Source organism: Natator depressus, chromosome 1 (assembly GCF_965152275.1).
Source record: "Natator depressus isolate rNatDep1 chromosome 1, rNatDep2.hap1, whole genome shotgun sequence".
Lineage (NCBI taxonomy): Eukaryota > Metazoa > Chordata > Testudines > Cheloniidae > Natator > Natator depressus.
This window is the reverse complement of record NC_134234.1, coordinates 231,061,198-231,073,413: the sequence shown is the minus strand read 5'-3', so window position 1 is coordinate 231,073,413 and position 12,216 is coordinate 231,061,198. Positions and strand designations below refer to the sequence as shown.

The following is a 12,216-nucleotide window of genomic DNA, read 5'->3' as shown; positions in this document are numbered from 1 at the left end:
TTGTCACTGTGATCCTACAGAGTTAAAGTGAAACAAAAATAAAATGTTTGTATATAATTAGCTTTATGGAACTTCTTCATGTTTTTTGTTTGTTTGTTGGCAGTGTACAATCTCCCTGTGTGATTTTTAATAAACCATGGTATGTCCTAAATGAACAAGCCACTTTCATTTATGTAAGGCTTTTGTTCCATCTTTAATTCTATTTTTATCAATATAAGGGGAGTCTATTATAGGATTCATATAAAACCCAGCAGAGATTTTCACAGTTGCATATTAACATAGTGTTTAGCATCCATATACAGCAGGAACTACACATCTGAAATCGGAAGGAGATCAGAAATGTTTGCTATTGTTGGTGCAGATTGTGATAATATTGTGCAATAGATGAAAGGGCAAAGTTTTTGTGGTGATGCCTCTAGGTACTGAAATTAACTTGTTCAGATATTAAGAGATAGCACACAACATCTGTGTGTTAAAGCATGTTCCTTTAAAGTCCTGCTGTAGAAGGAAAATGCAAAGTGTGACCATTATTCAGCAGTAGTACCTTCTGTTTTGCCAAGATATTTACCCGTTTTATATATGGGGGGTCATTTTAGGAAACAGGTACTTGTTTATTTTTATACAGTATTTCTGCTCAAAATAAGTGTGTCAAACTTGATATAAATTCCAAAGACGCTGATGTTCCCCTAAAAGAAATCAGTGTGAGACTCCCACTTCCTACATGATAAAGTCAGATGGGGCTATTGTGATCATCTAATCTGACCTCCTGTATAACATAGAACTTCCCCAAATTGATTTAGATGAGTTCATGAAGAATAGGTACATCAATGGCTATTAGCCAGGATGGGCAGTGATGGTGTCCCTAGCCTCTGTTTGCCAAAAGCTGGGAATGGGCGACAGGGGATGGATCACTTGGTGATTACCTGTTCTGTTCATTCCCTCTGGGGCACCTGGCATTGGCCGCTGTCAGAAGACACGATGCTGGGCTAGATGGACCCAGTATGGCCGTTCTTATGTTCTTAACCCTGTTTGAACTAGAACATGTCTTGCACCACTTACATCAATGCAAATCCAGAGCAGCTCCATTAAAGTCAGCAGAATACACCAGTGTAAAAGTGGTGTGACATCAGAATTAAGCCCTACTTATTTTTAATAGACCTAGTTTTCTGCTTTTGTTTTACTTGTATTGGGGCAAACCCCGAAGTCCTTATTCAGACAAGGTCCCAAAAACTTACTCCAGACAGTTTTAAGGACCTGTTTCTCAGTGCACAGTAACACTCAGTAAAATGTTGAAACAAAAGCTGTCACTTTAATCCTAAAAGGCAGTCTCTTAGGGAATAATTCATAGGTTTACATTAAAACTTAGTATTTTATTCATATGTTCCTTTCAGCTTGTCACAAGTGAGCCACCGGCACTAGCTTGCTCTAGTCCACTGACTTACACAACAGGGAAAGTATGCCATTTGCTCCCCCCAACTTCCCTAGCTAGGGACTGTAACTCATATGAGTCCAGAATAAATTACGCATCTGGTACACTTATTTGATAACTTGATGGCCAAACACAGCACTTCAGCACCAAGTAGCCTGAGGTATTACTCTTATAAGTGGGCCAAATTCTGAATTCCTTACTCAGTCTTTGCACATGCAAATGCACTTGAGCACACTTTCCTCACATATGAGTCAATTGGCCAGAGAAAGCTATTGCTAATATCTTGGCTTATGTGTGGTTAGTACATATTCAAAAAGTATATGATTTAAGTAACCCTACGATGTGGTGTGTAAACTGATTCATTAATCTTTAAGACGTTTTAGGGTGAGGGTCTGTAGGTGGCTTTCATTTCAGATTTCGATGTTTTCTTGCTGCAGCAGCCATCACAAGCGCTCTGGAACTTCTTTAACCCTTGAGATGCTAGAGTTTTAAAAAAATTTACTCCCTGTGATCCTCCACTCTCTTTGGACTGAGTAAAGACTCTGAAGCTTGCTCTGTACTAAGAAGGCAATCTCTTCCAAATGCCTATGATCTTGTTCTGTTGGAGGGCAGTCTTTTTTCTCCCTTCCTCTCTTTCCCCTTCACAAGTTAAACATGAAAGCAGCAGCGACTATAAGATAACATGAAAGAAATTCAACAGCTCTTTCAGTCTTGCCGGGGGTGGGGGGGCAGGGGGAGGATGGGGAGAAAGAGTTTTCTTTGCTTTAACTTTTGTTTTTAAATTTCATGTTTTGAACACAAGTTGAGTTATTGTTTCATAGCTTTGTTCAAAGCCTCACACCCAATGCATTTTACTGGAACTGCGGTTCTATGGCTGGGGGCATGGTTATTAGGTGTTTGGATCAGGTTTGGCAGTAAGCTGTGAAAACAGGCGCTGGTTTATTTTTCCTACTGACTGCCGTGACAGTTGCAATTATTGTGCATTGTTTGTAGGTGGCTAGAAAGAAAGGAGGATACAATAGAGCATTGCCCTCTGGAGGTAAATGAATTTGACTTACAGGTTCTTGGGGGGTCATGCAGGCTGATTATTTAGTGCCCAGGAATGTGGTTTTCATGCCACCGCCAGCCATGAGCGACTAGCAAACAATAGGTCAGTGGTATTGCAACTGTATTTAGTGAGACAACATGAAAGGTGTGCAAGTTGAGCTGTTTTGTACATACACACACACAGGCATTGTACTGGAAAGAAGTAATGTTTTTTTCCTGCTATGCGAACATGAGGTTATTAACAGTTTTTCAATTGTAATTTTTAAATTAATTTCTCTGTGTGTGTGTATGTGTATATATATATACACATACACACACACACACACATTTAAAAAAAACATTTCTCTTTTAGTGATATTTGGAAACGCATTCTCAAATAGTGTCTTTTTATTAGGACATTCTGGAAAGTGTACAGGACTTAAAGATGTTTTGCCCAACTATTTTGTATAGCAAATAGTTTTTTCCATTTAAATGTTCAAAATTTCATTGTTTTTCATTAGATCCAGGGGAGTTTTACAGGGTTGTGTGCTGCAGATTCAGCATGAGGTTGCTTATTGTTATTGCCTGAGTTTATGTCATTAACATTGAATTATATTCTCTGATAGAGGCAAAAATCAGAGGAAGATAAAGATTCTTCTAAATTCTAATTTTCTGTTACTGTTATTTCTTTTAAATAAACAAATGGTAATATTTTACCAGAGGTAGGGAAGTATGTTTATTAGCTAGAGCAAGCACCAGCTACAACAGGATTCCCTAGTTCTAATCCCAACTCTGCCACTTACTTGTTCTGTGACTTTCAGCAAGTCTTTTAAGATCTTTCTCAATTTACCCATCTTTATAATGGGAGAAGCAATGCTTACTCATCTTTCAGGGGGTGCTCAGAGACCTAATTAGTTTTATTTCACTTTGAGATCATCAGGTGGAAGGATCCATATATGTCCAATTATTAAAGAAAAGGGGAAAATAGTGTTTTATTCTTGTGGTGTGAATGTATGTGTGTATTCTTGAAAAGTTCATTCCAGTTTCATACACATTTCAAGGATATCACCTACATTTAAATTTGCGGGAAACTTCCAGAACCAATAGTAGCTATAAAAATTGACATAAACAAGTGTATCCGTTGTATATTGTGTGTGTGTTTGTATAGATATATAGTAATAGTGGGTGGAAGAAAAGTACAAGCCTGAGGATGGAGGCTTCCGAGGAGATCTTATTTTGAAAGTCACACAATTTTGAATCTGCTCAAAGCAAGTCAATCCATAGTACACTAAATGAAATTCCAATACAAGATGCCCTTTAATTCTTTTCAAAGCACCAAGCAATTAAGTTGTTTAAAACTTTTAAAATATGTATTGAATTAATTAGATATGTTTAAATAGAAATTCTTTCTACATCCACTGGTTTTGGAAATGGGTTCAGAAAAGCCCGTTGGATTAGTCATGGGTAATACACTTTATTGGATTCAGTGAAGCAGGATGAGTTTCAGAGCTAAAACGGATCACCTACAGGAGTCTGATTTCCTCCCAGTCCAGCACAGCACGTTAGCTTCCATGCAGTGTAAGGTGAGAGTGGTTGTCTTCCTCCATAGCATCAATATTGGCTACAGCAGAGGCAGTATGTGGGATGGACCAATGGCCTGATACAATATGGCAAATCCTGAATTGCTGTGTTCCTCTGTCTCCACACCCAGAACACGCTCTGCTGCTGTTAATGCTATTTCAGTTCCACCAGTGTTACCATTGTTGGAAGTCCTATTGTAGATGGGGGACGTCAGCTGGCGCGACCCCTTCAGCAGGGACAGTGGTAGCATTCAGTGGGCCTTCTGCACTAGGTTTTCCAGTGTTGCTAACACTAGTGGGGTTGAACTGGCATTAGCAATGGTGAGAAAACTTTGAAAAATTTTCCTAGCATGCATAGGGCTTTTGTGTTAATCTAATTTATTTCCCATTTGCCAGGAGTTAATACATTTTGATATGTCCCCCACTTAACTAATTTTGAATCAGTATAGGGAATTACAAGACAAAAGTTTGAACTGACTTTTGTTTAAAATCTTCCTGACTTTGCTTACTCCCAGAATTAAAGTACCGCTAAGTTCATAGAATCATAGAATCATAGAATATCAGGGTTGGAAGGGACCCCAGAAGGTCATCTAGTCCAACCCCCTGCTCGAAGCAGGACCAATCCCCAACTAAATCATCCCAGCCAGGGCTTTGTCAAGCCTGACCTTAAAAACCTCTAAGGAAGGAGATTCTACCACCTCCCTAGGTAACGCATTCCAGTGTTTCACCACCCTCTTAGTGAAAAAGTTTTTCCTAATATCCAATCTAAACCTCCCCCATTGCAACTTGAGACCATTACTCCTCGTTCTGTCATCTGCTACCATTGAGAACAGTCTAGAGCCATCCTCTTTGGAACCCCCTTTCAGGTAGTTGAAAGCAGCTATCAAATCCCCCCTCATTCTTCTCTTCTGCAGACTAAACAATCCCAGCTCCCTCAGCCTCTCTTCATAAGTCATGTGCTCTAGACCCCTAATCATTTTTGTTGCCCTTCGCTGGACTCTCTCCAATTTATCCACATCCTTCTTGTAGTGTGGGGCCCAAAACTGGACACAGTACTCCAGATGAGGCCTCACCAGTGTCGAATAGAGGGGAACGATCACATCCCTCGATCTGCTCGCTATGCCCCTACTTATACATCCCAAAATGCCATTGGCCTTCTTGGCAACAAGGGCACACTGTTGACTCATATCCAGCTTCTCGTCCACTGTCACCCCTAGGTCCTTTTCCGCAAAGTTAATTGTTTAAGAACTGTTGTGCCTGAATCTCTGAAAGTCTGGGCAAGTCTGAATCTGCATTTTTTTTTTAAAAGCCCTCTCTATTGCATGGGATAGTCCCCAAACAACTCTGGTGAACTCTTCTTTTTACCTCTTGTAAAAATGAAGAGTCATTGGGGCAGATCTGGCTCTCAACTGCACCCGTTTGAAAGCAGGGCAACTCCAGTGGAGTAACTCCAGATTTAAATGAGAGCAGGATTAACCCACCATGCCTAATCTTAATGCACTAAACCCATATATACGTGACATAGACATTTATTTTTAAGCAGAGAGCTCTGTTACATGTTGTATGAAATATCAGTACAGGTATTTATATTAAACTGTGTTTGATATATGACAAAACTGTGTTTGATGAAGACTTTAATCTTGCTTGTGTATAGTGAAGTCGGGGCATGAATGTATATTCAGTGAACAGTCTTATGACTGCCAATAATGGATTAAGAGAAATAATCCATTCAGTGATACTGTAGCTCATCAGAGCCGTGAATTAAAGACATATGTTATGTAGATTCAATGTATGGATTAAAATGGATAATCTGTGAGGTGACACACAGAATCTTGAGATAAGTGGGCTATGCAGATTCAGTATATGGATTGTGACCGATAATTCCATTTAAGTAACACTGGACAAGTTGAAGACAAGTAAGCTTGGGGTAGCGCTCAGGTTACGAGCAGTAATCCAGTGAGTGACATGTTGCATCTCATAATCTGTAAACTGAAGACAAGAGAGCAAAGGATTCCACATTTAGATGTGGGAAAGGAGAAGGAGGGGGTGATTATTCATTGGGCAAAAACTGGGTTTAAACCTTTAACTAATGAAGCACAGCTCCCCAGGAGATGTGTGAAAGCTGAGCATTCCCTTCATAGCTGTGTGAATTTGCATTTGCAAATTATTGTTTGAAAAATGTTTGCATGTTTCTGTCAGATGTGGACCTGTGGTATTCTTTTTTATGGAAAGTGTTGTATTTGGAATAGGAGAGAGAAGGAGAGTGAGAGAGAGAATCATAAGTAGAGGAGATAAGATATATGTGGTGGTTGGCTTCTTAAGTATGATAAATTCAATATTTATTGAAACCTACTTGGTATCATCTTCTCTCTGTTTATTTACTTTTTTTTTTTTAATAGTAGCAATTTGCTGACAGTGAGCTTTAGGCCTTTGCTGATGTTCCAAAAGTGCTGGAGGGGGGAACTTGCCCAGTGGCACACTGGGGAACCTAAATTTTAAAGGCAAACTTGGCAGCTGCTGAAATAGTGGTTGATCAGTATACAATGTGATACTCTCAGCCGGCAAAGAAACAGAGAGTGCCAATCGAGCCACACCACCGCAGTGCCGCTTTCAGATGAACTTGAAAGACTGAAATGGACACTGTGGCTGAAGGGAGCTATTCTCATTTGTCCCTGCAGGTGGAGGTTAGTCCAAGAAATGGAAATGGCAACAAAGTCTTGGGAGAAGGCCACCAAATAGGATTGGAGGAAATACCGTTAAAAATATTAAAATCGAGAGCTTTGTGACAAAATAGTTAAAGTGCTGCTTTCAAGCTGCACTGGATTATTTCAGCATTTTCTCTGAATAAGCATTATGACTCATAATAAATAAAAAATGAAATCCTACTTAACCAAATACCTCTCTCACTTTTTTAAAAGTGGTTATCAATAGAGGGGGAAAAAGTCTAAAATTGAATTAATTTAAATAGCAAATGGCAATGGCTTTATTTTGTTTGACCATGTGGAGGCCAACCTCCTCCATTTAAATGTCATCCAGAGCATTGGCTTTAAAAACAAACAAACAAACAAACAAAAAGGCTAAAACCAATGTCCTCTTTGCGTTAAAAGTACCTCATGGATGGAGCTGATAAAGATTAATGTCCTGAGCTACAATTACCAGTCTGTCAAAAGGAAGAGCATATATATACACACACACATGCATACACACACACACAGAAACACACACACACCTTTATTATGCTGAGTTTGTCTTTTGCTGCTGTATACAATTCAAAACATGAATCAGCTAGCATAGTTACAGCTTGTTGCCTGGATGTGGGCACAATGAATAGCTGTTGAGAAGTAGTCCTAATACAATGTTGTCTATTCTTTTTGTAACCTTGACAGTAAGTAACTAACCTGGTTAAATACCAAGCTTTGTTTGCAGCCTACTGTACCAAAAATTTTATGACAGCCAATATTGAATATTCACTGAGGACTTATTTCTAGCATTGCAGAATAGGTAATGGACTGGTCTGTTTCAGAATGTACTACTGAGCAGAAGGCTGTGTCTTTGTCCCTACAGAATATTCATTCTTGAGGGTAACAATAGCTAAATATTATTGTTCATCAAATGTTTTAGTTCATTCCAAGCCATCTTCCTTGAAGGCTAAACGTTTCAGACAGTACACATGCTCAAATCAAGATGAGTATCCACCTTCTAGGCTGTTATTCCAAAAAGAACATATTTATTTCAGTGGCTCTCAAACTTTTTTACTGGTGACCCCTTTCACACAGCAAGCCTCTGAGTGTGACCCTCCCCCCTTATAAATTAAAAACACTTTTTAATATAGTTAACACCATTATAAATGCTGGAGGCAAAGCGGGGTTTGGAGTGGAGGTTGACAGCTCGTGACCCCCCATGTAATAACCTCGCAACCCGAGGGGTTCCGACCTCCAGTTTGAGAACCCCTGCTTTATTTGTTAAAATACAGAAGAAAATATATTACAGAAAACCGTAGATAGATAACTTTTTTTTTCTTATTGTAAGCTATGGCTCAGCTAGTACAAATCAATCAGAAAGTTTCCTTCTATTAAGCTGATTTCACATATCCGTATGGAGTCAATTAATTTAACAAGCTAGGTATCTGTATATTTCAGACATGCATTGTAAAGTAATGGTGGCCACTGTGCACTGAAGTTGGCTTAAATACTTAGTTGAAAATGCCAATTTTCAGATTTTTATGTCCTGGCAATCCCAAAGAGTTACTGGCTTGAAAATCATCATGCCAACTCACAATAAATACTCATTGTAGCTATTTCCATAGCATTGAGTTGGAAGTATACAGGGGGTTTGTGTGCATGTACAAATGCACACTCACAAAACACACAGCAGTGATATAGCATTAATAATTTGGTTTATCAATGACTGGTAATAATTGTAAAAATTTCTCATCAAAGACAGAAAAAAGGTGTTTAAATTCCATACTTACCCCAGCCAGTTATGTCTGTTTATCAGGGTACATTTCCTGAAAGAGCATAACATAAACTCCCCATTGCCCCACATACAGAACTGCTGTTGACGTCAATGGCAGTTCCATGTGTGGCTCAAGGGGAGAATATTCCCATTTAAAATGAATACTACCAGGCTTTAACACTATGATTTTAGAGGAAACCTAACCAAGATAAAATTAATGCAACAAATCTGAAGATGACTTATATCAAGTGCAATCCTATTGGCTCCAATGGATTTGCATAGGGAGTAAATTAGTACAGAATTGGACCCATGTGTTTAAAATAAATCCCTGTGTGTTTCTAGCGACACCTAAAATTACTGAAATGGATAGAACAAAAAATCAAATATACCCTTCACAATTTATGCTGTTAGTTTGTTTTGCATTTCACTCAGTTTGGAGAATGAAATTCTGCATCTGATCTATTTCACTTTCCAGTTCCCTTTGCTTAGCACAATAACATTGTGTTTGGGTTTCCAACACTGCAGGGGAAAGTTAAAATTGAAGAAAAAAAATACAGTGGTCTGCGATGTGGGTGGGGGGTGGAGTAAAAATGTCAAGGAAAAAAAGTCTGTTCAAATGAAGTCTAATCCTGAAGTTATATCTAGTCTTGGAAGTAACTCCTATTGATGCTGGTGGGAGCTGGGGCCATGCAAGGACTGTGGGATTTGATAAACTTCCCCCTCATATCTTTTTTTTTATTATTATTATTTTAAAGTTTGTAAAACATTGTGCCTAAATTAAAGGCCCATCTTCACTTCAAAAAAAAAATCACATAACTAAGCAAAAAACACTTGGACATCACCAAGGTTTTAACTAGTTATGGAGTATAAGTATGTTCCCATCCACGCCATTTTACCACTGTTTTGCCAGGGTTAAGGGTAAGGGACAACTGTTTTGTAACTTGGTTCCCTGACTTGGTTGGTCTTATAGTGTAGGTATGGTCTGTGTTCACAGCTCCCTTTAGACCATGTCCAAATTATTAGGCCCTGACCTAACAAAGGTTTACATAAGTGCATAACATAACAAACTGTGAGTACGCCCATTAAATTCAATGGGTGAAATCTTAGTCCTGTTGAATTAAATGGGAGTTTTGCCATTGACTTCAGTGGAGCCTGGTTTTGACCAATGAGACTACTTGCAGTGTATAAAGTTAAGTGTGACCATACAGAAGTCACTTAACCTTTGTGCCTCAGTTTCCCCATGTTTAAGAAAGTGTTAAAAAGGGATAATAATGCTTTCCTGCCTGCCTGGGGCTTTGAGAGGATTAATTAGTTATTGTTTTAAAGTGCTTTGAAGATAACATGAGCTCTAATACTATATGAGCTAAGTATTATTACATTGTATCACAGCAAACCAAACATGTTGCACTGTTTGAGATATGTAGAACATCTTGAAAAAATGGCTATTCCCATTTAATGGATTTTTCCCCCCATTTTTCCCCCATGTACACAGGATTTGATTTTTTTAAACAATAACTGTTTTATGATATGAACATAATACAATGTAATTATGTTTGCCAGGCTTTATACTAGCACATTGTTTTCTTTGATTTTCTTTGAAAAACAGATACTGACAATTCAAAAGCTATTTAGGTAATTACTTTGATAGTAAACTGACTCGGGGGATGAGTTTAACTGTCTACTATTTTTTCCCCTGTACCTCTGATTGATAATGTTCCTAGTTATTTAACAGTGTCACAGAGATTATACAAAACCATACTGCAATGTTTTGCCACTATCCTTTTTGTCTTAGAGTGTATCTGGTGGAGTTGGGGGGGGATTCTGATCGCATGTCCATCAGCATCTAAGGCTTATCTGACAAAATAAAAATGTCATGGTTATCCCAGTTTCTGAGTTGTGCTCTCCAGGAAATAAAAATGAAATATTTTTGCTGCTGTGAGTGTCTAAAACCATTTGTCAACCTTCTGCTTGTTCTGTTTTGCGTGAATATGATGGGGTTCTCCTCTTACTTGGTCTTATGTGTCCTCACTTTAATGTACATTAAAATGTCACTGCCACCACCAGTCTCAGACTGAGAGTCGGAGCTGAGAATGTGTAATCATTTTAGTCCTAAACAATATTGTGGATAGTGTCAATTTGGGGTAAAATATAGATTTAACCTTACAGAATAGCATTAACTTGGTCCTCCATTAGTGCTGCCGGCTGTGGCTGTCAAGTGCTCATTGTGACTGTGTCCACAAATATGTTTTGTTCCCAGTCCCTTCCTTCATGCCAGTAGAGAATAAACAGAGGGGTCTGGAAAGTGTCTTCACTCGTAACTGCAACTAGTCCTGGGGTTTGCTTTGATGCTTATGTGTGTGTGTGTGTGTGGGCTTGTTTGATAAAGTTCATGGTGGAAAATCCACGTTGTGCCTCTGCAGTGCTACGGAACAATGAGAACAGTGTGTCCACCTAGAGCAATATATCCTGAACGGCAGGTGGCCTGGTGGTTAAAAAGCTTTGTTAAACATGAAATGCACATTTGTTGCGGATTTGATGGTAATTCAGTGTAATTTTAAGGGCAGTCGTTGTTAGGCCACTTTCCTTTTCCTTTTCAATACTTGTATGAAATAGTCTAACTCATTGTCAGTTTGTACATTGCCACAATGGGCTGTTCCATTTTTTAATCACTCTACATGGTGTAGACTTAAAGCACGGAAATCATGTGAAGAGTATATGAATAGTATAGACTAGTCTCCAACAGCCAGAGCCTTTTTAAACTCAATTATCAACAGGACTAGCTCTGAGCAAGTTTAACAGGCAAGCTGCTGGAAGTGGCTGCTGGGGGCAACAACTTGCCCACAGTAGGGTTCCCAACATTGCTACCAGCTTCACTGATGTTAGCTATAGTGAGAGCTTTTTGTAAAAATTCGACTTTGCAGCTGTCTCTACAGTGTCTTTCATTGCATAGTTGGTAACATAGTAAAATATATTTTTGAGGTAAATTTAAAAAATCTCTACAAACTGAAATCATATTTAGTGAAATGTCAGCAGTTGTGTGCATGGTGGTTAATATCGGAACCTCCTCATGTTGCATTTTAAGGAGTAGATAGTAGCAGATAGGACAAAGTGTCACTTTTTCTGCTTACATGCGTTTTGCATGATCAGCAGAACAGGCATGTACATGAAGGAAATATGCGTTCGAGTTGTTACATCCACTTACATAACCACTTTCAGTTGGTATTGAGATTGGTTTAATAGCAGCAGTTCAGGCCATCTGGAGTCTGGTTTACACTACAACTCCAGCTAAGTTTAAAATGAGGTAGTAGAATCGATTTTAAAACCAGTTAGAATTTTAAGGGCTATTTCCCCAATGTAAATCAGGCCTTATTCTTGACCAGATAGCATTTCTACTTGTTCTTTCATTCTGAGCAATAATTATGATGAGCATGAGGTTGGTTTTCAAAGGCAGCATTATATTCAACTCTTATTTGTTTTAAAAGTAGATGAACAGTTGTTATAACTCTGTGCAGTACCTAGAGATGAATACATAGTGCACAGAAAAAGTTGATTTTGTTGAATATATATTGGTAGTGACCAAAATGTGTTGCTCTTTGACAATGGTTAGATGGCCAGTGTGAAATATGTCTCAACCTAAGCTCTGAACCCATCTCTAATTTAATTGTGCTTCTACAACTTGAATAAAGCTGTCCATTTCTCTTTGGGAGAGATTTCTTGCTCGTGAAT

At 38.6% G+C, this 12,216-nt stretch overlaps 1 protein-coding gene across 11 annotated transcripts in view; it reads left to right on the top strand.

Moving 5' to 3' along the window:
* SOX5 (SRY-box transcription factor 5) overlaps positions 1–12,216 on the top strand; it is a 606,300-nt gene that overhangs the window by 401,859 nt on the left and 192,225 nt on the right. The window lies entirely within an intron of this gene.